Raw genomic sequence first — 24,351 nt, forward strand, 5'->3', positions numbered from 1 at the left:
TACGCGACGGAGGCGCCCTCTGCTCTTCCATCCCTTTCCGTGGACTCCGCTGAAGGCATGCACTTTTATCCGAGATTAAAGCAGGGGATCTGCGGTCTGTGCCGCGCACATACCCAACGTGTGCATTAGTGTGCGGATAACTCATTGCTCTGCCCAACCTCGCTGCTTTCTTTTTTTTTTCTCCAGACGGAAACCCGCTTCGACCTCCCACCCGTATTTTTATTTTTTTAAATAATCGATTTTATACGTCTTCCATCGTCTCTTTTGCCACTGGCGCTTTATCGCAGAGGCGCTTGGTGATGAATGCCGCCGGTCTTTAACCGCAGACCTGCATTAATATTCCCCCCCGCAGGACCGCGCCGAAGGCGTGGCAGTCTGTTTGTTACAGCTTCGTGCTTTTTTTTTTTTATTTTTTTTTTTGTTTTATTTCTGTGCAGCGGGTTTCCGCGTCTGTATTATTCATCTTCGTACGAGCTTGTCGTGCGCGGAGACGCTCGGTGAATAGCGAACGCGACCGGACGGCCACCTCGATCCGGTCAGCGCGGGGAAGTTCCGTCTCCTGTTCCGTTGACGTGGAACGCGTTCCAATTTTACAAAACCGGGCGAGTTCACTGATTGCGATAATTGATCTTCAGCTGGCCGAGCGCGGCACTGTCTCAGCGGACGTTCAGATTAACGGGAAACTCCTGTGTCTCTAACCGGAAATCTGCAGTTTAGATAAAGGAATGGATGAAAGAACATCAGGAAATGACAATCTAGTTATGTCATAAAATCTTTGTAGCGTGTGTTATATTTTAAGATGCTCTTTCTCCCATAAAAGCATGTAATAGCCCTTGCTAACAGATGACCCTTGGAAGAGTAGGTTTTTTGGAATGTTTTTTATTTTTTTCAAAATTCCAGGGCAGCATCGGAATGTTCAGTTAAGCATTAACATTCTAACCACATATTTGTGATCTTACACTGTAACAAGTTTATAAGAACAAGTAAAATGTATGAAATAAATATGATTGCCACTCACACACTGCAAAGACATCGCAGGAAGAAGGAAGCACACATTCACTCAGCATCTTATAATCACACAGCGTTGACTCTGACAAACACGTTTGCATTTTAATTTGATGTTTTTTGTGTTTTACATCCTGATTTTTTTTGCCACAGAGGAGAAGAATGGACCCCACGGATTATCGATCACCTCACAAAACTGTGAGAGCAGCAACAACAGCATCAGCAGCCAGCTGTGTTGGGGCAGCACAGGAGGGCGTGGAATGAGATTTGGAGGGGCGGCAATCATAAACCAGACTGACTGTCCCACACCCCCAGTTGGACGTGATAAATAATGACAGGTCATTCAGTTCACCTTCTTCACCACTTTTCCTTTGATACAGCGTGTATTTGTCATGGTTGCAGGTGTTTTCTGGGACATTGGCTGCGTTCCAAACTGTATTCTTGCATTCTTTCTGGAGCGTATTGCAGGTGTAGAAGTGTAACAAAGAATTTTTTTACTCAGCCAAGAAAATGGACAACAGAAGGCAGGAGGATTTTGTGTAAGTATGTTTTATTTACGAATTGTTCGGAGTTCTGATGTGTTTTTTGCTAAGGTAAGGGGTCAGTAGTGGCGAAGTCAAAGCACAAGTACGTTTCAAATTGAACAGCTTTTCCTGTGTGTTCTTACACTCAATAAGTGTAGTCTTGTAAGTGTACCTGCAAGCATGTTCTTACAACACAGAACGCACGTATACAGCTTGGAACAGAGCCATTAAAGTTGGCAGATTGAGTTGGGGAGTGGTTAATGGGATATTGAGTTCCCAGATAGTGGTGGTTATGGGAGATTGAGTCCTTACACTCATAGAAATAGGGTACATTCCAACAGCTTTTTTATTTTTTATTTTTTACCTCATGGAAGGCCAAACGAGTCAAAAAATGAGTTAATGGAATGAACCGGCACTGACAATGTGTGATTCCAGATGTCAATTTCACATGTTTTTTGACTCATTTAGCTTTCCGTACTAGGAAAGGAGACGAAGAAAGGGTAAAAAAACAAGTGGTTGAAACACATACCCGTAGTGAGTGTGGGAGATTGAGTGCTCAGTTGGGCAGATAGTGGTTATAGAAATGACAGTCATTCCCTTTAATAAGCACTTCAGGAACGCACAACTGCACATGCCCACACTCACAGCTTGCTCTCAAGCACTCTGAACTGCATCACTTTCCTTCACAAGTTTACCGCAGTGCAGCGCTGAAATCTGTCTTTTCTCTTCTTCTCTCTGTTTGCCTGTCTGTCTCTCTGTCTGCCTGCCTGCCTGCCTGCCTGCCTGCCTGTCTGCCTGCCTGCCTGCCTGTCTGCCTGTCTGCCTGCCTGCCTGCCTGCCTTCATGCCTGCCTGCCTGTCTGTCTGTCTGCCTGCCTGCCTGTCTGTCTGTCTGTCTGCCTGCCTGCTTGTCTGTCTGTCTGTGTGTCTGCCTGTCTGCCTGCCTGTCTGTCTGTCTGTCTGCCCAGCACTACAACACCTGATTCAACTAATTGGTAAGTAGAAACAAGTGTTTGCACTGCACCCACACCAGCCCCTTTCAGATAAGACTGGACAGACACTCCTGCCTTAAAGTAAAGTGATTATTTTACGGATTTCCAGGCAGTAGAGGCGGTGATAGAGGTAAAGCAGGAAGCCTTACGGCTGAATGATATCCCTATCATGGGAGAGGGGCAAAATTAAAGCTGTTGGAGATGCTGGGGATTGAACCCAGGACCTCATACATGCGAAGCATGCGCTCTACCACTGAGCTACATCCCCCACAGTCCATTTACAGGCAGTGAAAAAATATATACATAAACACCCACGAGCAGCAATGAGCAAATGGTCAAAGCAGTACATAGTTACCACCTGTTTTGTTGTAGGTCCCGCTCATTTTAAAATGAATTGGTTAATGAATCTAGTATATATAGGTACAGTGGGTATAGATTGGTTCACAAGCAAAGAAAAAAAGCCTTTATGAATAAATAAAAATAAAAATTCTAACACAGTGGTGGAAAATCTATCCATTACATTACATTACATTACAGGCATTTAGCAGACGCTCTTATCCAGAGCGACTTACACAACTTTTACATTGTATCCATTTATACAGCTGGATATATATACTGAAGCAATGCAGGTTAAGTACCTTGCTCAAGGGTACAACGGCAGTGTCCTTACCCGGGATTCGAACCTACGACCTTTCGGTTACAAGCGCAGTTCCTTACCCACTGTGCCACACTCCGTCCTACAGGAAGGATTAAAGTAGTTAAATTGGCAAATTTGGACACTGAGTTTTGCACATAAAGCGTGGGAGATATTTGCAGTTTTTGTTCTTTGATTATAGCGTCACTTATGATATGAACGTATCAGTAAGGTCTTCATCAGAACGGATACTCTAGCAGCTGCGCTATCAGAGAAGAGCTAAAGGTAAATGTTCCCTTATGATGCTCCTAATTTTTACCGAGAAGCTGTTCCACTGCATTAGAGAAAAACAGCACTGGAGATGCAGGGGATCGAACCCTGGACCTCATACATGCAAAGCATGCGCTCTACCACTGAGCTACATCCCCCTTCCTGTGTGTGCAATTGAGCAAACAAATTTCCATTCGCAGGAAGTGAACAATACATGTGTATACATATATATGCATTCATACACCTACACACCTGAAAGCAGCAATGAACGGGTTGCATCTCTTTAAGCAGGTACTGGGTACCACTGTATACGCTGGGTTGGGGGGGGGGTATGACATAGACTGATGAAGAACAGTCAGGCCTGTGCTCTGCATTAAATAACCACAGCTGAACCTGACATCACCGGACCAAATGTCGTTTGCCACCATTTAATGCAGGTGTCTCCCTTCCGGTGGTGGGTTCTCAAGTTTACGGCAGCCCTCTGTTTCCACGGGGGGGGGGGGGGGGACTGTCTGTTGGCCAAATACGCAGCCCAGGGAGAAATCCCACCCCCCCACCTCCCCGTCCCCGTCCCCGTCCCCGGTCCCCCTCTGCAGTTCCTCTTACTTATTGCAGTCATCAGCACTTCATCTTTCGGTGATACACCCTCATTTTTCAAAAACCTTTTTGGATCAATGCTAACCAGGAAATACTACTTGGCCAGGATTGTTCTTCAGAGTCTTTTATCGGGTTTCCAAATGCGCCCGTCGTTGACATTAACGTGAAACATTACCGCGCGAGAGAGGGAGAGAGAGAGCTTTGAGAGCACTGCGGAAAGTATCAGGAAGTTATCAATTTGACAGTTCATCTATTTAAAATGATAGCTGTTACCACCTTGGCAAAGCTGTCCGCATTTGACTGTGTTCCTGCAGAGTTTCAGAGCTGCTATAAATCCCCGTTTATTGATTGGCTGATTGCACATTTTGGCAACGCGATTGGCTGAGCCTGCTAATTGGATCAATTACGAAACAGGATGCCATGAAAGGTTTTTAATAGACTAAACGCCAAATAATTCAATAGCCAATCTGTTTTATGGAATAAAAAAAGCCCAAAAAAAGTGTGTGTGTGTGGGGGTGTGTGTTTATGTTTGTGTGTTTGTGTGTGTGTGTGTGTGTGTGAGTGTGTGTGTGTGTGTGTGTGTGTGTGTGAATGTAGTATTCTGCCCGTGTAGCTATAAAGATGGAAGTTTCAAAATGTTCTTTTTTTTTTTTTTGTCTGTGCCTGTGTCAGTGCCCCAACAGTTTCACAGTATAAACCACAGACTGTCTGTGACTGTCAGTTTCACTGTATAAACCACAGCCTGTCTGTGCCTGTTTCAGTTTCACAGTATAAACCACAGACTGTCTGTGCCTGTGTCAGTTTCCCAGTTTAAACCACAGACTGCCTGTGCCTGTGCCAGTCCACCCACACTGTTGACACATTCGTGCCAGATTATTCACCTCCAGCGGTGAGTGAGCCTGAGGATGATGAAGACCGAGGAAGATGAAGAGTCCGTTGTCTGCGTGGCACACACAGCAGCGGGTGGGTGTGTGCAGCGGGGCGGTCGATGGTGGCGAACCGTCGGAAGACTCACCGTTTCTGTCTTTCACTGTGAGGAGGGAAAGAGTTTCCATCACCCACTCTCTGTAACCACCCCCCCCCCCCACACACCCACCCACCACACCCCCCCTCCCCCCCATCCGTCCCACCCCCGTACGCACTGATTGATGGAGAGCTCTTTAAACGTGTGGCTTTGTCATCAGTAAACTGCCGACCCGACCATCTGCATAACAGCAGCACTGATTTAAGAGATACTCAACAGAGAACTGTGTGGGAGGGGGGGATTGGTGGGGGGCATAAGGGGGGAGGGGGGGCTGCGTGATTGAGCCTCGCTAAAATCGTGCGAGAGGCGAAGCATCAGAAACCTCTCGTCCCACGCACGGAGCGTAAAATTCAAGCGCCTCGCCCCTGCAGTGCAACAAAGCTGACGAACGACGCGCGTACTCGTAACCGAGTAATCCCACAATGCACCGCTTCCCTGTTTCGGGTGGGTGGGCGGGTGAGAATGGAGCTGAGGTTGTTTGGGCTTTTTCATGTGAGCACAGGAGTACGCCGTACACCACAAGCTCTGTGAGGTGAATACAAAACCGAATACATTCGGTTTCACTATTTTTTCTTTAACACGGTTTATTTTACATAATGAATGTGGTCGGTGCAATAAACTTGCAGTGGAGCCAGAGCAAAGGCATTAAGGCCCTTCCTAGAAAGCACTAAGTTCTGCTGCTAATGCAGGTCTCTTTCAAATGCTCTCTCTCTCTCTCTCTGCTCATTTACAAACCTCTTCACAAACCTACTTCCTGTTTTTCACCTGTTCATTAATGAGGCCACCTGTGCAGGTGAAACACCTGTCCTGCAGGTGCACTCGTCTGCTTCGTCGTCCCCCCGATGAAGATCACCGCAACCGAGGTTCTGTGGATTTCCGTTGGCCACGGAATGCTTGAAGCCATCGCACGCCTGAGCACGGATCTTTTTCCTGACTCGCAAAAGAGTGTAGGAGAGGCACTAAAATATGCAGAGGATTGTAGTGGGGTTTTTTTTCTGGAGGAAGCGGGCATGCTGAATCCACTGTACACTCTCAGAAAAAAAGGTACCATTCAGTACCTAGAAAGGTACAATCGCCTGTCACCAGTACGTTTAGAGGTGCAGTTTTGTACTTGTACAGAATTTGTACCCTTGTGTACCTTTATTTCTGAGAGTGTACCCAGTCCAGTGGCTTTGTGGGTTGGGGAACCGAAATGAAACGTTTCCCCTGAGACTGAATCTCTGGGGACGTGTGTGTTTGCATGTGTAACCGTTCGTGTTTTCCGGAAATGTACTGTTTGGAGGCTGCGTGTGACTGACAGCTGGAGATGGCATTTCGGAAAAGTTGCTCTGGTGATTTGTTCGCTTGAGAAGCAGTTATGTTTACGGAATAATGCTAGCGTTAGAGTGATACTCGTGTGTGCGTTTGTGTGTGTTTGCACGCGAGCTTCGGTGTGTGTGTGTGTGTGTAAGTGTGTGTGTGTGTGTTTGAGTTCGAGCTTTAGTGTGTGTGTGTGTGTTTGTGTTTGAGCTTTGGTGTGTGTGTGTGTGTGTGTGTGTGTGTGCATGTGTGTGTGGGTGTGTGTGCGTGTGTGTGTGTATGTGTGTGTGTGTGTGTGTGCGTGTGCGTGTGCGTGTGTGTGTGTGTGTGCGTGTGCTGTGTGTGCGTGTGTGTGCATGTGTGTGCGTGTGCGTGCATGTGTGTGTGTGCGTGTGTGTGTGTGTGTGTGTGTGTGTGTGTGTGTGTGTATGTGTGTGTGCGTGTGTGTGTGTGTGTTTGTGTTCGAGCTTTGGTGTGTGTGTGGTGTGGTGCGTGTGTGTGTAGTGTGTGTGTGTGCTGTGTGTGCTGTGTGTGTGTGTTTGTGTCGACTTGTGTGTGTGTGCAGTGTGTGTGTGTTGTTCGAGCGTTGGTGCGTGTGTGTGTGCGCGTGGCGAGGCGGCATGTGTGGTGAGTGTCATTGCTCTTTGTTCCAGATGCTGATCTCTCATACGGGAGCAGAGAGGCTGGCATTTGAAGACATGTGGCGACGCGAAGCGAGAAAAATCAATCACTGCCTTGACACTCTCGCCGAAGACGTCGAGAAATGAAAGGACGACGTGCTGTCGCGCACATCCACCGCGGAGGGCCTCCAGATGGAAGCACTCCACGTTTGTTTTGATGGGTGGCTGGCAGCACGAGCTAACCCGAAACCCTTTTGTGGTTTCACAACCTATTTCTGGCTGTTAAAACCCCTCACGCACATCCCATCATGCAGCACAGGCCTCCCCCCCACCCCCACCCCGCCCCCCCACCCCAGCTCCCCTGCTTTCTCTTTTCTTGCTTATTTATTTCCGTTGCCTGTTTTTTCAAAACCCGTCTTGGTTGCTGGCGGTGCGATGGTACTGAGGTAAGCTGTAGAAGGATCCACCATTTCAGCACGCAGGTTCATTTCTATCCCATCTTAACAATTTGCCGATCTCCCCACGGCAAGAGGAAGGGCTGTGGATGTCCCGGGTGTGTTGCATTCTGGGTACTGGGAGCACTACACGGTGCTGGCCAGTGGAGGATGGGCTGCCAATCTCTTGGTTCCTCCTGAGATTTCTTCCCACCTCAGTTTGAGGATTTTTCTCCCCACTGGGGAGTTTTTTTACCTCAACTCGTTTGATTTTTGGGGGCCCAGTGTCCCGTCTGCTCTCTGTAAAGCGTCTTTGTGACAGTTCTCTGGGGGAAAAAATAAAAAAAAAAAACAACCACAGCACAATATAAATTTCATTTGGGTTTGATTTACGGGAACTGGGCTCAGGTTCCGTTTCAGCTGAAGCATTAAGAAACGCCAAAATCTCCAAAAAAATAAAATGTGCTTTGGAGACCCATGCGGGAGGGTCTCGCTGGAACCAAATTAAGCCCCCCCCCACCCCCGCCCACCCCCCCACCCCCCAGTCATTATTCCTTCTTTGGAAACGAGAACAGCACGTTCTCCTCCCCGCCGCGAAACCGATTTTTTTTTTGCGCTGCCCTGCTTTTTTGAGGACGTGCGCCTTTTTTCCGAACGCCTCTGATGAGGACAGATGAACGTGACTCCCCTTCAGTTGCCGCCGGAGCCGCTGAATATGCAGCGCATTGTGAAAATGCAAAGGAGCGGGTCGCTCTTGAGCTGCTGCTCTCCATCTTCGGCAGGCTAACGCGTGTCCTTTTAATATTTATGGGAGGGTGCGGTGGAGAATCCTCTCTTCGCCTGTTTCAAAGCTGCTGTAAGCTTTGATCTGTGTAAGATTTAGACCCCTGCTTTTTTTATTTACCGTTTTTGTTATTTCTAAAATCTGTTGCCTGTCAATTGGTAGACTAGAATAGGATTTGGCGAGTGCTCTGTTTTTTTGGCGGGGGTCAGCGTTTTCACTTGTTATTTGTATCCTTGGCACCATGGGATACACACTAAATCAACGACCATACCAAATCTATTTGGACGCCATGTCTGATGTCTCTCTTCCCTTTTCAAGTTTGTCTCAGTCTTTCTAAACCTCTTGTGCTTATGTTTTTTTTAAAAATGGGCACACTGCCGGCTACTAAACAGCGGTAGCTCAAAAGAAAAGGAAGTTGTTTTCTTTCGACGAGAGGACAACAGTAAATTTATCTGCTCTGAAGGGAACAAAAAAGAAAACAAAAAAACAAAACTAAAACCGGGGAGGCCACAGTCGAGGACAAAAGGGGTTTGCGGCGAAAGTTTAAAACCCGATTTGACTTTTCGCCCATTGAGCGCCCAAGCTGCTATCGCGTAGCGATTAGCGCGGCAGTTAATCTCGGGACAATCAAATGTTCGGTTGCCTAGCGACCAGATAAAGCTGCCCCTGCTTTTCCCTCGTTGAGTCACACTGGACAAAATCTGCCGCTGAGCCTTCCTCCTTGGCCAGAAGAACTTAATTTTCATTGCTTTTGTGTATAATCCTCTTAATATATTGCACTGTATATTTGTATATTTCTATTTATATATTTACATTTTCACATAATTTTTCTATTCATATGATATCTTAATTTAGTAGCATTGTAATTACTAATATGCTGTTTATTTGAATGTTTTTAATATATCCAGCCTTGAATGCTTTCTTTTGAATTGGTGAGGGGACTGTGTATCTTCACAGTATTTCTGTATCTATGAATAGCTCTTATATGCAATTACATCAACATCAAAGTGTGGTTGCATGATGAAAACATAATATTTCTAGTGTAGTTACACAAGCCCTGACAGTATATTTCCCTTGGTAATAACCTAGCACTTAAAGTGTAATTACACAAGCCCTAACAGTATATTTCCCATGGTAATAACATAGTGCTTAAAAGTGTAATTACACTAGCCCTAACAGTAATAACATGGTACTTAAAGTGTAATTACACAAGCGTTAACAGTATAATTCCAAAAAAAAAAATACTGCATGTTTTTAGAATGATCATTTTTTTATTTCAGTGTAAATGTAAGAGGTGAGTTCCAAGCGCGGGCCAAAACCGTCAACCCCATGTGACCGAAGCTGTTTGAAGATCCCATTAATCAGCTCTATCTGCCAGGTGCATTAATGACCCCCCCAGAGGTGCGGGAGACTGGTTTCCGTCCCCCACTCCCACCGCCCCCCCCCACCCCCACCCGCCCATCACCCTTTCGCCTGTGGCGATAACAAACCTGACGAGCTAGCGACCTTCTGTCTGAGAATCCGCCCCCCCCCGCGCACAGCCAATTAGGCCAAATTGGCGGTACAGACAGTCGCTACGGACTGGGGGAAAAGCCACTGGCTGACAGGATGGTGAGTTACCTGCGCTCCCTAATGGCCTGGACGGGGATCTCCCGCCGCTACCTGCTCCTCACTCCGACAGACCCCTGCTCCTGCCAGGGAAAGTTCCGGCGGGAAAAAAAGTTATTTTCATTCGCCGTTAAACCGGACTGGAAAGGGGGGTCCTGCGTGCTCCCTTTGAAGCTAAAACCTCAGGGAAATGTAGGACGGGCCGTTAATAAAAATGAAAAATTTGAATTAAAAATTGCAAAACAAAAGTGAAGAGAAATAAAAGTGTTTTAGCAGCAGAAAAAAAAAAAAAATGGTATACAATAAAGAGCGAAGCCACAACTCTGCTTTAATACAATTCAAGAAATGTGCTAACAGATTAAAAGCCATTTCTCCCGGGCTCCCACGGACAAGCACAGTTAAAATCCACCGGACCCGCTCGCAGGTTTGAAATAAATATTCGTGCGGCTTTCGGTCCCCGACACGCCTGCGTGATTCAGCAGCGGGGGTGAACAGGAGAAGCAGGGCTGTGTCCTCGTGCTTGTACACGCTTACGGCGAGAGCCAGACGCTATGGCCGAGGAACCGGAGAAAGAAGAATAGCAGCATCAAAAAAAAAAAAAAAGATATTCACACTCTGTGAATACTGCACAATGTCTTTCAAAATTTTTTTATTTCAAACCTCAACAGTGTGGCCCTCTGACCCATGGATGGTTGTGGCCCTGTGACCACATACAGCTTTTACACCAACGCCCAGCTCTGCTTAAGGAACACTAAACCTTAGCCGGGGCCGAGACCGAACTTGCGGTTCTTATGGACATAATCTGTATCTATTTATTCTGCGTTTCTATTTCGGCTTTTTGTTAGCATACAGTAGTTAGCCTGCACTAGTGCTTTAGCGATGTTGCAGACGCACTCACTGGTGTGCTAATGTTGATAGCCGTGGTCTGGACACTGTTGCTCACGTAAAAAATCAGCTAAAAGCACCCGCATGTTCACTGTAAGGTGCCCGACACTAGCCCAAGTGTCTTTGCTTTTCGTTATGGTTTTTCCTATGAGGAGAATAATGAAGACACTGTGTGTGTGTGTGTGTTCTGTGCTGCCTGAGTGCTTTCTGCGTGAGGCCCACAAACCCCCCCCCACCCTACCCCCCCACACCCACACCCCCCCCCCCACGGGATGTGAACACACATCAACAATATCTGAAGTCACATTATCGGAGACGCCTGTTTAAGCGTGTGATGGATGATTCGCTGTTTCTGCTGCCTGTGCTAACGGTTAGCTACGCTCCACCGTGAGATGTTTCGATTCAGTGCCACACAGGAGTGCTGTGTCTGTGCATCTGTCCACTGAATTTTGAGGAAAAGCAGCACCGCGGAGGAAACAGGAAACAAATAACTGGCCATTGCTCATGCCATCGCTAAACGTTGCCTGTCAGCTTCATTCCAGAGAATCTTGACCGATAGCCTGCCGTCGTCGACAACCTAGCGAGCTAACAAGCTAATGACGATTTTGTGCTTTGGCCACATGGCAAAGGCACAGCCAGTTTCCTACTATATCGTCTGGAGAAAGGAGCCATACTTCATTCCTAACAGTCACAGTTAGCTGCTTTATCCTGTGATCTATCTGCTTGCCTTTAAATGGTGCCACCAGTCCTCTGAGATGGACTCTGAGACCTTTTGAAAGAAAGCTTAGATGGTCCGTCTTCCTGGCAGTTGGTCCGCTGAGCAGTGTGTGTGTAATTAAAAACCTGGCATGGCTTGGGAACAGTTTGGAAAGTGGTGTACGACGACAAGATTCTCTTCTCAGCATTTAGTGTCATAGATTAAGATATTAATTTTATTTTTTATGTACCTAATGCTTAAACACCTGATGGCCTGAAACTGCAGTCTTTCCAAAAACTTTCCACTTAAACAGAAGTTGTACGTTGGACAACTTCTGAACAACCGTACATTGGACATGCGCACCAATCAAAACCTTGAATAGGCTTGAGTGACAGTTTCTTTACAACAACAACAAAAAAATAAATAAATACTGGAATGGCTCTGGAGTCAGGTCTACTGTAGCCATAGTGATTTAAAAAAATCACACAACATCTTATGACCCCAATCTCTTGGACTGCAGTGCACCTAGACCTACAGTAGAGTGTAGCTGCCGCGAGTGACGCAATAAGACTCTGTTTCCCTTGAGCACCACGTGGCATCACCCGACGGTGACATCACACAGAATTTCCAATCATAATCGGGGAGGGCGACCACCAAATGCGCCTGTCAATCAATGTCTGGTGCACTCTGGTGCTGAAAATTGAACATTTTTAACATGCTGATGGGAAGCTGGGCGGGTTGGGGGTGGGGGGATTGTTGACTCCTTGCGCCCCCTCCCTCACAATCTGCACGCCCCTGGAAGCCAAGAACACCCACTGTCACCCCTGGTTACTTCATCCCCGTCATCTCCATGGAGACCCAACCAAGCCATCTGTTCAGGGAACACATTGTCCTTCATCCAGTCTGATCCACGCATACACCAAACTAGTCATAATTCATAAACACTTACAGTATATATATACACATGTTTGGCCACTCTCCTTTGATATTTATAACTGCTCTGATAGAACCTTACAAAAAAAAATGTTTTGTCGAGTGCTATTGATTTGTTTTCCCCCGGAAAATCCTTCATAGAAGTCAGCAAGGAGGAAAAAAGGATCAGAATATGTTCACTCTGATTGTATGTTCTTTTCAATTATTTGGCAGATTGTGAGTTCCCATTCCGAATAACAATTTAGTTAACTTTGTGTGTGTAAGTGTCTGTGTGTATGTGTGGGTGTGTGCAAGTGCGTGTGTGCATGTGTATTATATGTGTACACGTGTATATTACGTGTGTGTGCGTATATTGTGTGTGTGTGTGTCTGTGTGCGCGTGTGTATATTACGTGTGTGTGCGTGTATTGTGTGTGTGTGCATGTATATTACGTGTGTGTGTGTATTGTGTGTGTGTGTCTGTGTGCGCGTGTGTATATTACTTGTGTGTGCGTGTATTGTGTGTGTGTGTGTGTCTGATCTGCAGTGTTGTGCTTGCGCTAGCCTCCCACATTACTTTAACACTGCACCTGTAATGAGGCTTTGATTACATCACCAGGAGCCCTGCAGGTGGGCAGTGAGAGGGGGGGGGGGCGTGAGAGCGAACAGCCAATCACAGTGTGGCTACGAGGGCACGTTACGACCAATCCCGAGCCTGCGGGACCCTCTCGTTGTCCCACTTTGAAATTGTTTATTTTTGAAAGTTCCGGAGGCGAGGCCTCTCGGGACGAGGGGTGATTGAAAGGGCCAATCAGAGGGCCGGTTACTGGGAGCCGAACGGACGGGGGCGGAGGTCTGATCTTAAAGGGCACGGAGAGGCCGGGCAGAGAGGGGAGATTAATCTCACTGCCACCGCAACGCTCATCCCTCCAGCTTACATCATGTCTCATTAGATCTCTCTGCTCTCTGTCTCTCCTTTCTCCCTCTGCTCTCTATCTCTCCTTTCTCCCTCTGCTCTCTATCTCTCCTTTCTCCTTCTCTCTCTCTCTGTCTGCTCGCTCTCTCTTTCTCCTTTCTCTCTGTGCTCTCAATATATCCCCTCTCTCTCTGTTCTCTCTCTGCTCTCTCTATCCCTCCTTTCTCTTTCTTTCTTCACTAACTATTCCGTTAACTTTGTTCTCCCACCTCGTTTCTCCTCTGTATCTTTTTACTGTCTTTTATATCATTCTCTCTCTCTCTCTCTCTCTCTCTCTCTCTGATGTCACACAGAAGGCTGGGTTTCATGTCATTAGGCTGTGTGAGCCTGTGCTCCATTACCAGCTAATGTGAGTTTGTGTGTTTTAGTGCCTGTTTGTTTCATACACTTTATCACAAGCTAATGTGTGAGTTTGTGTGTTTTACACCTGCTTGTTTTGAACCTTTTATCATTAGGTAATGAGTGCGTTTGTGTGTTTTATGCCTGTTTGTTTCATACACTTCATCACCATCGATTGTGCGAGTCTGTGTTTTAGTGCATGTTCGTCTCATATACTTTATCACTAGCCAATGTGTGAGTCTGTGTGTTTTATGCCTGTTGGTTTCGTACACTTGATCCAAAGCTATTGCATGAGTTTGTGTGTTTTTACACAGGTTTGCTTCACACACTTTATCTCCCTGCTGAAATGATGCAGTGACCCACGGACAAGAAACGGTTGTTTTTAATGAAGATCATTTATCAGCTCCTCTGCTCGCTCACTACTCTTACCCACTGGAGAGTGCACATCTCCCCCCCCCCCCCCCCCCCCCCCCCACCACCACCCACCACCACCCCCACCCCCGTTAGGGGCATGTGCGCCGGCTAATTTAGACGTCCCGTTGGTGAGTGGGGCACTGGGGTAACAACTTCGGGGGGTACCAGACTCATAATGGCAGAGTCCTCCGCTGGCTGGTGGAGAGGAGAGGAACTCGGCGGACGATAAATCAAACTCTCGTAAATCCAAGCCAGCGCTCAGATCGCTGAATTACTGCACAGCCTCATTCTGAGCCAGCCGCACCGCAGATACGCTAAGAATTAAGTGTGATTGGGCCTTGAAGCTGTTAATTTCTTACTGGTTCTACATTCATTTTGTTTGAAAATCTGCACTACGCTTGTATTACCTCTTTTGTGGCTCGGTTTTATTTATGTTTTGTTCAGTGTTTTTTTTTTTTGGTCCGTCGTAGGTGCTTGCGTCTGATCCCGAACACATTCGGGAAATTGGAGGATAATACAGCTCTTATTTTCCTCCTGAAGAGTACAAATGACATTTTGAAGATATTTTTGGAAGACGAGATTAAAAAGTGAGCATTTAAACGGAATGAAGCAAACATTACTTTGCCACGTTCACAGATGCAATCATTAAATAGCAGTGCTAGACAAACAGATACCCCCCCCAGCTTTCTTGCCCCCCCCCACATCACCATTCGATTACAGATAACAAACTCAGATCATTTTGTCAGCTGAACAGAAACAGATACACTGCCGTCTCTGCACTCCCCTAGTGCCTTCTATGCAAATAATTCATTATTATTATTAATAATAATAATAATAATAATAATAATAATAATAATAATAATAATAATAACAATAACAACAACAACAACAACAATAATAATAATAATAATAATAATAATAATAATAAAAATATGAGTTGTGGTACTTTGCTCAACATACATTTTTGTTTGTTACTTTTTCGTCTTTGCAGCCGCCAAATGAATAAAATGTGACAACAGCGCCAAGAAATTGGCTTAAAATGTTAAGCCGATTCTTCCACTGAGCTACAGCAAAACACTCTTGGGTCTTTGTTCGACCAATCCGACTGCACTCTTGACTCTCGGCTTGACCAATCGGAACGCGGACAACTGGGCTTGTTATGCAAAGTTTCGTTCCCGGCTGGGGTACTTAACCTGAATTGCTTCAGTAAATATCCGGCTGTATAAATGGATTGAATGTAAAAAAAAAAAGAAAAGAAAAGAAAGTAAGCTGCTGTTTGACCCACTTACAAACATCCCTGCCTGACTTGTAACCGTTAAGGCATCAGCAAGCCTTCAGAACAAGAAAAGAAAAAGAAAAGAAAAAACGAATGAGGGAGAACGGCGTGCCCTCAGAGAATGAACTCTATTTACTTTCACTAATCCCTTGACCCAAAATTCACCCAGAATCCTGCTGTGCCCGCCCCACTCACACACACACACTCACTGGCAACCGACAGGCAGCTCTGCTTTTTGTGAGTATAAAAACCTTTACATTTAACAAAGGTCATAAAACTGCAAAAAGAAAAAAAGAATAAGTAGGCGGAGTTGTGATATGTTTCGTTTACAATGGTGGGAAGTGGCTCGTTTTTAACCTTTTTTTTTTACGACCCTGGCTGACGTGGACTTGGATCGGAGCGCGTTGGGCACCGACAGCTCTTGCCCCCCCCCCTAACGTAAGTCACTTGTGAATTTGGGGTCAGCGCCTGCATTAAGAGTTACAACTGCTGATCTGGGACCAAGCGTACCCGGTCCATATCCTAACCCTTGTCTACTACGAGCTAAAAGGACAAACTGATCCCGGGGAGCTGATTGTTTAAAAATACACGCCAGCATCTCCTTGCCTGCTTAATGCCAAAACTGATCTTAAATCCTAAGAGTTACAACTGCTGGATCTGGAACCAAGCGTACCCAGTTCATATTTTAACCATGTCTATTATGAGCTAAAAGGAACAAGCTGATCCCAGTGTGCTGGTTTAAAAAAAAAAAAAAAAATACAGGCCAATATCTCCTTGCCTGCTTAATGCTGAACTGATCTTAAATCGAAAGCCCGTATTTGTGCAAGTGTCATGAAACAGTGCTTCCCTTCTGCACGCCCTTCAATCTTCAGTCTTAAACTTGACAAATTCATTTCAGCTGCTTAATTTAAACATGTAATGCATGACTCTGACCGAAGTAATCACCTTCTTTTTAACCTCTGTTCTGCTTTTTAATCACTGTTCAAATGTCCCCATTTCATGTTTACAGCTTTTTTGTCAACTGTCTTGTCGAGTAACTGTGTTTTATGTCAGGTCTCCCTTGCAAAAAAGACTTCAATCTCAACGGGGTTTTTCCCGGTTAAATAAAGGTAAAAATAAATAAATAAATAAAATGGACCAAACTGACCCTAGATCAGTGTTTCATGCACATAGGCCCATTTCTCCTTCCCAGCTAATTCTCCCTCCATTTTGAGCCACTGTCCCACGTAGCCGTGTAGCCAGTAGCGCTCCCCTCTCTCTGGACCGGATCTGAAGTCTAGCACAGCACCTGCACTTAATCATTCTCCCGTCTCTTTAATTGGAAACCGCCCCTCGTTTTAATTCACTTGTTGGACAGAGTTGAGGGGGGTGCGTGATAGGGGCAGGGCCTCTTTTCGCACTGAATCAAGCGGACGTTAAAAATGGACGCTCGCTATCCGAGGCTAATTTGATTGGGTGTCCGTTGCGACGGCTGTAAAAGTCGCGGTGATCTGAGTTAAGTAAATGTAGTCAGGCTCCCCGGCAGATCGCGCCGCTGATATTTAAGCGCCATTTAATTGCGCTGCAGGCTTTTCACAAAAAAAAAAAAAGAAAAAAAAAAGCGAAGGGGTTCTTCTGGAGTTAGCCAGTTTAAACTGGACACAGGGGCGTCGTAGTGGGGGGAAAAGTGGGACTGCCTACCTGCGGCCCGAATGGGGGGAGGGCCCTCGAAAAGCCTGGAATGATGCGTGAGAGACGTGGATCAAGAGAGGAAGGGGGCCCACAGAGACTGCTTATGTATAGGGCCCAGAATTTTGTGCTTACACCCCTACTAGACATTCGGAATCCACCCGCCCTTCACGGATTTCATATGAATTTCACCCGGTTACAAAAAATCTTTTTTGACCCGTTTATCCGATGTCGGCCTACGTAATTTGGTTTTGTGAAATGCGCGCCGCCTGTGCTGGTCCTGGCCACGGCGATTTGAGCTCATTTCATTTCCCGATTCAGGCCGAGATTGAAAAAAAAAAAAATAAAATGGCTGCCTCCGCATCCATCGGCTGTGTGCCCGGTATTCTGAAATGATGGAGTCTCTCTCCTGGCAGCTGCTGTTTTGTTCGTGGAAAGCGACTTCACTGCATTCCGCAAAAAAAAATGAGCGCGCTTCTAAATTAGCTGTTGTCCCCCCAGTGAGACAAATGTTAGTGCACTCCTGCTAATGAAGGCTTTAAATGTGTACTGCCAGCCCAGCCTTTCGAAGAACAAAATGGAGGACGCAAAAAACTGCTGAAAGCTTGATGTGTGTGTGTGTGTGTGTGTGTCTGTAATGTGTTCAAGTACATGCACGTTTGCAGAGAGTCGTGTGTCCGTTGGCCTGCAGTGCAATTATGCTCAGTTGTTCACAGTCACATTAGGGTAGTGCTGCTTTCAGCTACTTTTCAGCGATTACATAATCAAACTCACACACACACACACACACATACAAACTCTCTCTCTCTCTCTGACATACTCACACTCACACACAAACACACACCCATACAAAAATAATTGATCTCTCTATCTCTCTCCCTCTCTCTCTGACACACCCACACTCATACTTACACAAACTGTCTTTTTCTCTTTTTCAAATTCACACACACACGCGCACACACACACACACACACACACACACACACTTCCTGTTTCTCTCCCCCTGCCTTCTCTTTGGCCAAACAGGAGCGGGCGGTTGATAGATTGCGTAACTCATTAACGTGATAAACGGGCGTGTCCTCGTCCGCCCGCCGTTCTTCCCGCTGCCTGCTGGGCCGCCGCGCACCTGGCGGCCGCCTCCGCTCCCGCCATTTCCGCCGTCCTCAAACGACCCCGCGAAGTGACCTTCATCAACGCGCGCCTCCATCATCATCGAGGAGCGGCTTCCTGCCAGCAAGGCCTCGGAGGGGGTGGGGGTGGGGGGGAGGCTCCAACCCTTTGACATACACGATGAAGGATGACTCCCCCCCTCCCCCCCTCCATTCACCCCCTTCCGTTTTCTCCACACAAATTCCCCACAGTTTCTGTAAAATAACCCTGGAAGGGCATCAGGTGTTCTCCAACGCTAGGAGCCCAAGGCGCTGCCTTCAGATGAGTCACATGTAAAAGGTCAAAGGGCGAAGTTCGCTCTGTAGCTTAAAAATACAAAATAAACTTTATTGCCGCACTAAAAATACGTGACGTTGGCTGAAAACAACCCCCCCTCCCCTCGTAAAGCTCTTTCAAAACGCCGCCCGGCCCGACCGCGCCCGTGGCTCAGCCAACATTCGTCCTTATCTTTTTACTTTCGAGTCGTGAATATTTACGACGATACGCTTTGCGTTCCTAAAGTGCCTTCCACGCACGGGGACTGTACATTTAGCAGCGTGGGAACAGGTCGAGGCTGTGGATGCGTAACAAACCTGTCTTTGTGAAGGCAAGCCACAAAAAAAATAAATAAATAAAAAAAAAAAAACTGGAGCAACAAAAAAAAGAGTAGAGGTTTTTTTGTTGTTGTTGTTCTCTTTTTGATGTTGGCGAACACGCCAGCCCTGAGTCGTCTGGGTGCACATTTCAAAGACGGCGACGCTAGAGAGAAAATGCGGCTGGGTTGCAGAGAGGAAACGGCTACTCTGTGCCAAGGGAGGCAAACAGGCCTAGAGTAGCCACCTGAGACCTGACAGGGGGGGAGAAAAACAGTTTAAGCGCTTCAATTTTTTTGACATGATACAACTACACTTGGGTGACAAAAAAAGAGAAATGTTGCAGTGAATATATTTTTAAAAATATTATGATTGAATGTGCCTTGTAGGATGTCACATAATACAATATCCGGTTCTTGAGATTAAGACCAGAGACTCATCAGACAAAATTGAATTACCCGGACTTTGGAGGATATTGACATGGTAAATGGACTGCGTTTATATAGCGCTTTCATCCAAAGCGCTTTACAATTGATGCCTCTCATTCACCCGTTCACACACACACCAACGGTGAAAGGCTGCCATGCAAGGCATCAATCAGCTCGTTGGGAGCAATTAGGGGTTAGGTGTCTTGCTCGGGGACGCTTCGACATGCCCAGGGCAGGGGATCGAACCGGCAACCGTCCGACTGCCAGACAAAAGCTCTTAGGAGCATAAGGAATAATAATTTCTGAAGCCTGCTCACCCGTTCAGCTCTTCATTTGTGTACAGTTTTTTTTAGCCTTTCCACTTTTAAAAAGTCCCCTGTACTCACCACCCCGATATTTCACGCTGCTTTATCTTTATAAATATAACACATAAATCACACAAACTCCTTAATTCCTTACCCAGCTTATCTTTTGCTATGGAATGGTCACCATGCACCATTTTGGTGTCCAATTTATCATCTGTGTTCAGGCTGCTTGCAGCGAGCAGTGATTGTGTTGTTTAATAGACGATGATCTAAGCAGATTTTTCAAAGCATTCATATTTATTTACAGGCATTTCCAGTTAAAGCAGTCATTCTGGAAATGTTGATTATTCTTGGTTGTAAACAGGCCTGTGAAAAGGGGATAGGATCCTTTATGGTTAAGCCTTTCTTGCCAGTACACCACTGTGCATTGCCGCTGCTTAGCTTAATATATGTTTTAAGTGCATTATTTTTATTAACCGTCCACCAACAAAAGTCAATTAGCATATTCCTATATCGCTGTGCCGTATGCATTCGTTGTTGAACAAATAAATTTAGCACTGCGGTTTATGCTTTTATTGTCTGTGCTGTTCACTGTTTAATTATAAAGATAATTAACTTTTTTTATGTGAGCACCAAATCACCATACCAGGTCAACATTTTAATCAGCAGTGTCAAGATGGTACAGTAAAACTGAAAGCAGGAGGCAGTGAATAGGGTGACCATATACTGGATTTCAATTAAGGAGCTGGCGGGAATTATTAACATAATACTACACTATTTGTTTATATACGGCGTATGGAATGAGCAAAACCTAAACAGACACTTTTGGAATTAAAAAATCCCACCTGGGCAGATGTTTTTTTTGTCACACAAAGAAGAAATGTCCGGAAAAAAAAGAAGATTGTCTGGTCAGTCAAACAGTGAACAGCTATGTAGAAAACAGAATATAACTTGGTTACACTTTACTTGAATGCTTTAACACGACACTGTCATACAAATAGCATAACGGCTATCACAAGGTGGCATAGCAGTTGATGTCACTTTATGTCAAATGACATAAAACTGTCAGCCCTTTCATCGGTATGTCGAAGGGTTCAAGTCAGGTGTCAAGTCACTGAGTTTTCAGTTGGCTGCCACAGGAGGTTTCCCCGTGTGTACCTGTCAGGAAGGTGTGCTGTGTGCCTTCACGGCAGAGGCAGGTGAAGGAAAGGTTCCTCTGTGGATGGCAATAGCAGAAGAAAAGCATCTCATCTCCTCTTTGCCTGGCCGCTACCATTACCTGGCTGCCAACGTGCAGAGGTTCCGTGCAACAGCAACGGTAATGATGATCTAGAGCACAGGCGTCAAACTCCAGTCCTGCAGGGGGCGCTGTGGCTGCAGGTTTAACTCCAGTCCTGGAGAGGACACTGTGTCTGCAGGTTTAACTCCAGTCCTGAAGGGGTCGCTGTGTCTGCAGGTTTAACTCCAGTCCTGGAGGGGGCGCTATGCCTGCAGATTTAACTGCAGACCTAGAGGGGGCGCTATGCCTGCAGATTTAACTCCAGACCTGGAGGGGTCGCTGTGTGTCTGCAGGTTTAACTCCAGTCCTGCAGGGGGCGCTGTGGCTGCAGGTTTAACTCCAGACATAGAGGGGTCACTGTGTGACTGCAGGTTTAACTCCAGACCTGGAGGGCTGCAGTGTCTGCAGGTTTAACTCCAGTCCTGGAGGGGGCTGCAGTGCCTGCAGGTTTAACTCCAGACCTGGAGGGGTCGCTGTGTGTCTGCAGGTTTAACTCCAGTCCTGGAGGGGTCGCTGTGTGTCTGCAGGTTTAACTCTAGTCTTGCAGGGGGCGCTGTGGCTGCAGGTTTAACTCCAGTCCTGGAGGGGTCACTGTGTGTCTGCAGGTTTAACTCCAGACCTGGAGGGCTGCAGTGTCTGCAGGTTTAACTCCAGTCCTGGAGGGGGCTGCAGTGCCTGCAGGTTTAACCAGACCTGGAGGGGTCGCTGTGTGTCTGCAGGTTTAACTCCAGTCCTGGTAAGCTGCAGTGTCTGCAGGTTTAACTCCAGTCCTGGTAAGCTGCAGTGTCTGATGGCTTTCAAGGTGTTTTTGGCAACAGTGTTTCATTTAAGTCATTGATTGGCTAATTGGCGGCAGATTGAAGGGAAGCATCGAAAACCCTGTAGACACTGCGGCCCCCCCGGGACACCCTCTGATCTAGAGATGCGAGGAAGGAAAAAAGGCAACGAGAACGATTGCAGCTCTCATTCCATTTACAAGCTCTCCATCTCTCTCCTTTTTCTGCTTTCCTCTTTTCTTCTCTTCTTCTCCTGAGTCACCCACTACAGTTGTTATCGCAGAGCCTCACTTTTGTGCAATAAGAGGGTGAGGTGACCTCGCGTACTCCTAAAGCCCAATATTATCACAACGCATTCGTTTTTCTCAGAAAGATGCCCTGATTCAGGGTTATTTTCACAGCTTTGCTTTCCCACATGCGGTCCGTTCGTACAGCGCGATGATTGCCGGAGCAATTCGGCGTAAGTGCCTTGATTAAGTGCGCTTAAGGCAACATCCCACTTGGGGATTTGAACCTGCAGACCCGAACCTGAGTCTGAAGCACAGTTATGTAACAATTCTGAGAAAAAAAAAAAAAAAAAAACCAACCACTGTGACTCATTAACAGTGACTGAAGCCACTTTTCTTTACAATATATCTCTCTGCCCCATCTCTAACCACACCTGAATGCATCTGACTTTGTTTTACTTCTCGCAACCGTAAGTTAACGTAGTGTTCATGTTACCACACCTTTCCATGTCTTTATCTTGTGTACCCCATGCAACAACATTTAGGTTGAGTTAATCTCACCTGATCCTGCACAATAAAAAAAGCCAATGTTAATTCAACTCTTACAGAGTACATATGAGTCCAATAAGAGTGTATGCGTGTTTTTTCCTCTCTTTTTTGCCCTCACTGACCACCCTTCTTGCTTTTCCCCGCTGGTATTTCATGCTGAGGTCCCTGGATGCTAGAAAATTGAGTAGCACCTAAAATGAGCCCAGGAACTCCTTATATGGTCAGTGGGCGGAGCCAGCTGCCTCTGATGTTCCGGGGCCTCCACCGCCATTCCCCAGGCCATTTCCTGTCTGCTGCCTCAGTGCATATTATCACAAGATGCACCAGCACAGTCGCTTTTACATTCGATTAAATCATCAGCTGAAGAACTGGACGCTGTCAGGTGACAGTTGATTACCGCTGCCTGACCAAAACCGCTGTGAAGTAGTGTGGGAATGCTGGCGGGAACTGCTGGGAAAATAGTATAACCACAGAGCTTTTTAAAAAAACATGTTTTGTGCTTTAAGAGGTACGCTTTGAAACAGGAGCCTCTCTGAGACGTCTAATCTCTTCCTCAGTAATGCACTGCCTGCTCATTGATCAACACTTCTAAAGGGTAAATTAAGCGAGTATACTCTTAATCACTAAAATATAAAGAAGTGTGTGAAATTCCGCGGAGGTAAAAAGCACAGCTTAAGTAGCCTCAGTTTGCCTGTCCTCGCCTCTGCTTGATCATCTTAATTAAATTACCTTAATCAGCTTAATTAATGGCAATTAATCACCTTCATTTCCTCAACCTGAATTACCTCACCTTGCTCACTTCAACCTCAACTCACCTTAAACCCAGTTATTCATTCAGATTAATCGCTTTAATTACCTCACCTTAATCACCATAATTATCTCACCTTAATCACATTTATTACACACCTTATTCACCTTAATTACCTAACCTTACAATACCTCACCTTTAATTTTCCAACACTTCTTCACCTTAATCACGTTAATTAGCTTGTCTTAACCACCATGCACTACCACACCTTAATTGCATTAAATTATGTCTCCTTTAATTCCCTCGAATTAACTCACCTTTCCCACCTTCCCTCACCTTTGTTTCCTGTGTCCTTCGCGGCATTACCTTACACCTGTATCTCACCCCACTCTAGTACTTCCTCTTCCATCTGTCCATCCATCCATCCATCCATCCATCCATTATCTATACCCGCTTATCCTGATCAGGGTCGCAAGGGGTGCTGGAGCCTATCCTAGCGTGCATTGGGCTACTTCCTCTTCCTGCATGCTAATAAGAGAAGAGAAGACTGGAATACTCATTTGAGTGATTTTCCTTCCGGAAAAGACCTATGAGAATTTCAGTTTTTCTTCAGGCCTATCCGGTCTTGTCATTATAAATTACGAATGGATTAAATTAATGAATATTTGAATCTTTTTTTTTCTTCTCACACTGTTGAACTTTGCAGTTCGGAATGGAGGCGCCACTTGTGTGTTTACTTTTAACGGCGTCTGTTTTTCTTCTACTCGAGTTCAGTCACCTGTTCCTGACCTTCATTTGCTCTGTGGCGGTTATTCGCAGGAAAAACAAACACATTAGGCAGACTGCTGTCAGTCAGTGATGCTGCTTATTTCACAATAGCAAACAGATGCGGACAGAACTGCAAGGGCCCTGGTTTTGGTGAATGATGGTGCGAGAATGAAGTCTCATATGACTGATTCCTACCCTCGTCTCTTCTTAGGTAATGAGTCTGCATTTGTGCCCACCCTCTCTCTCTCTCTCTGTCTCCCCCCCCCCCCCCCGCCCCCCTCCTCTCTCTCTTTCTCTCTCTCATTCAAGCACACATACTCAGTGCCGTCCTCTTCCATTCCGGATGAGAGTCCCTGGAATGTCATTCTGCAGTCGTCAGTGATTTGTCTTGTGTTCAGGGGTTTTATTTTTAGACCCCAATCCTTACAGGATCCTGCATGGCCTTCTCTGCCCCCTTTTAAAAATAATTGCATTCACCTGTTCCTCCAGTCTATCAAGGCATGACTAGCAAGCAGACAGAGCCGTTCCTTAAATGTCAGACAAAGGGCATTATTAGGCCATAGTCACTCTCTC

General features: G+C 46.1%; 2 non-coding genes across 2 annotated transcripts; both read right to left on the reverse strand.

The window, feature by feature from the left end:
• Positions 1-2,716: 2,716 nt before the first annotated feature.
• Positions 2,717-2,788, reverse strand: trnaa-cgc (transfer RNA alanine (anticodon CGC)). Its single transcript has one exon. It is a non-coding gene; the product is annotated as a tRNA-Ala (tRNA).
• A 722-nt stretch (positions 2,789-3,510) lies between these two features.
• Positions 3,511-3,582, reverse strand: trnaa-ugc (transfer RNA alanine (anticodon UGC)). The gene has a single exon. It is a non-coding gene; the product is annotated as a tRNA-Ala (tRNA).
• Between the last annotated feature and the right edge of the window lie 20,769 nt (positions 3,583-24,351).

The sequence above is a fragment of the Anguilla rostrata genome, chromosome 1 (assembly GCF_018555375.3).
Source record: "Anguilla rostrata isolate EN2019 chromosome 1, ASM1855537v3, whole genome shotgun sequence".
Lineage (NCBI taxonomy): Eukaryota > Metazoa > Chordata > Actinopteri > Anguilliformes > Anguillidae > Anguilla > Anguilla rostrata.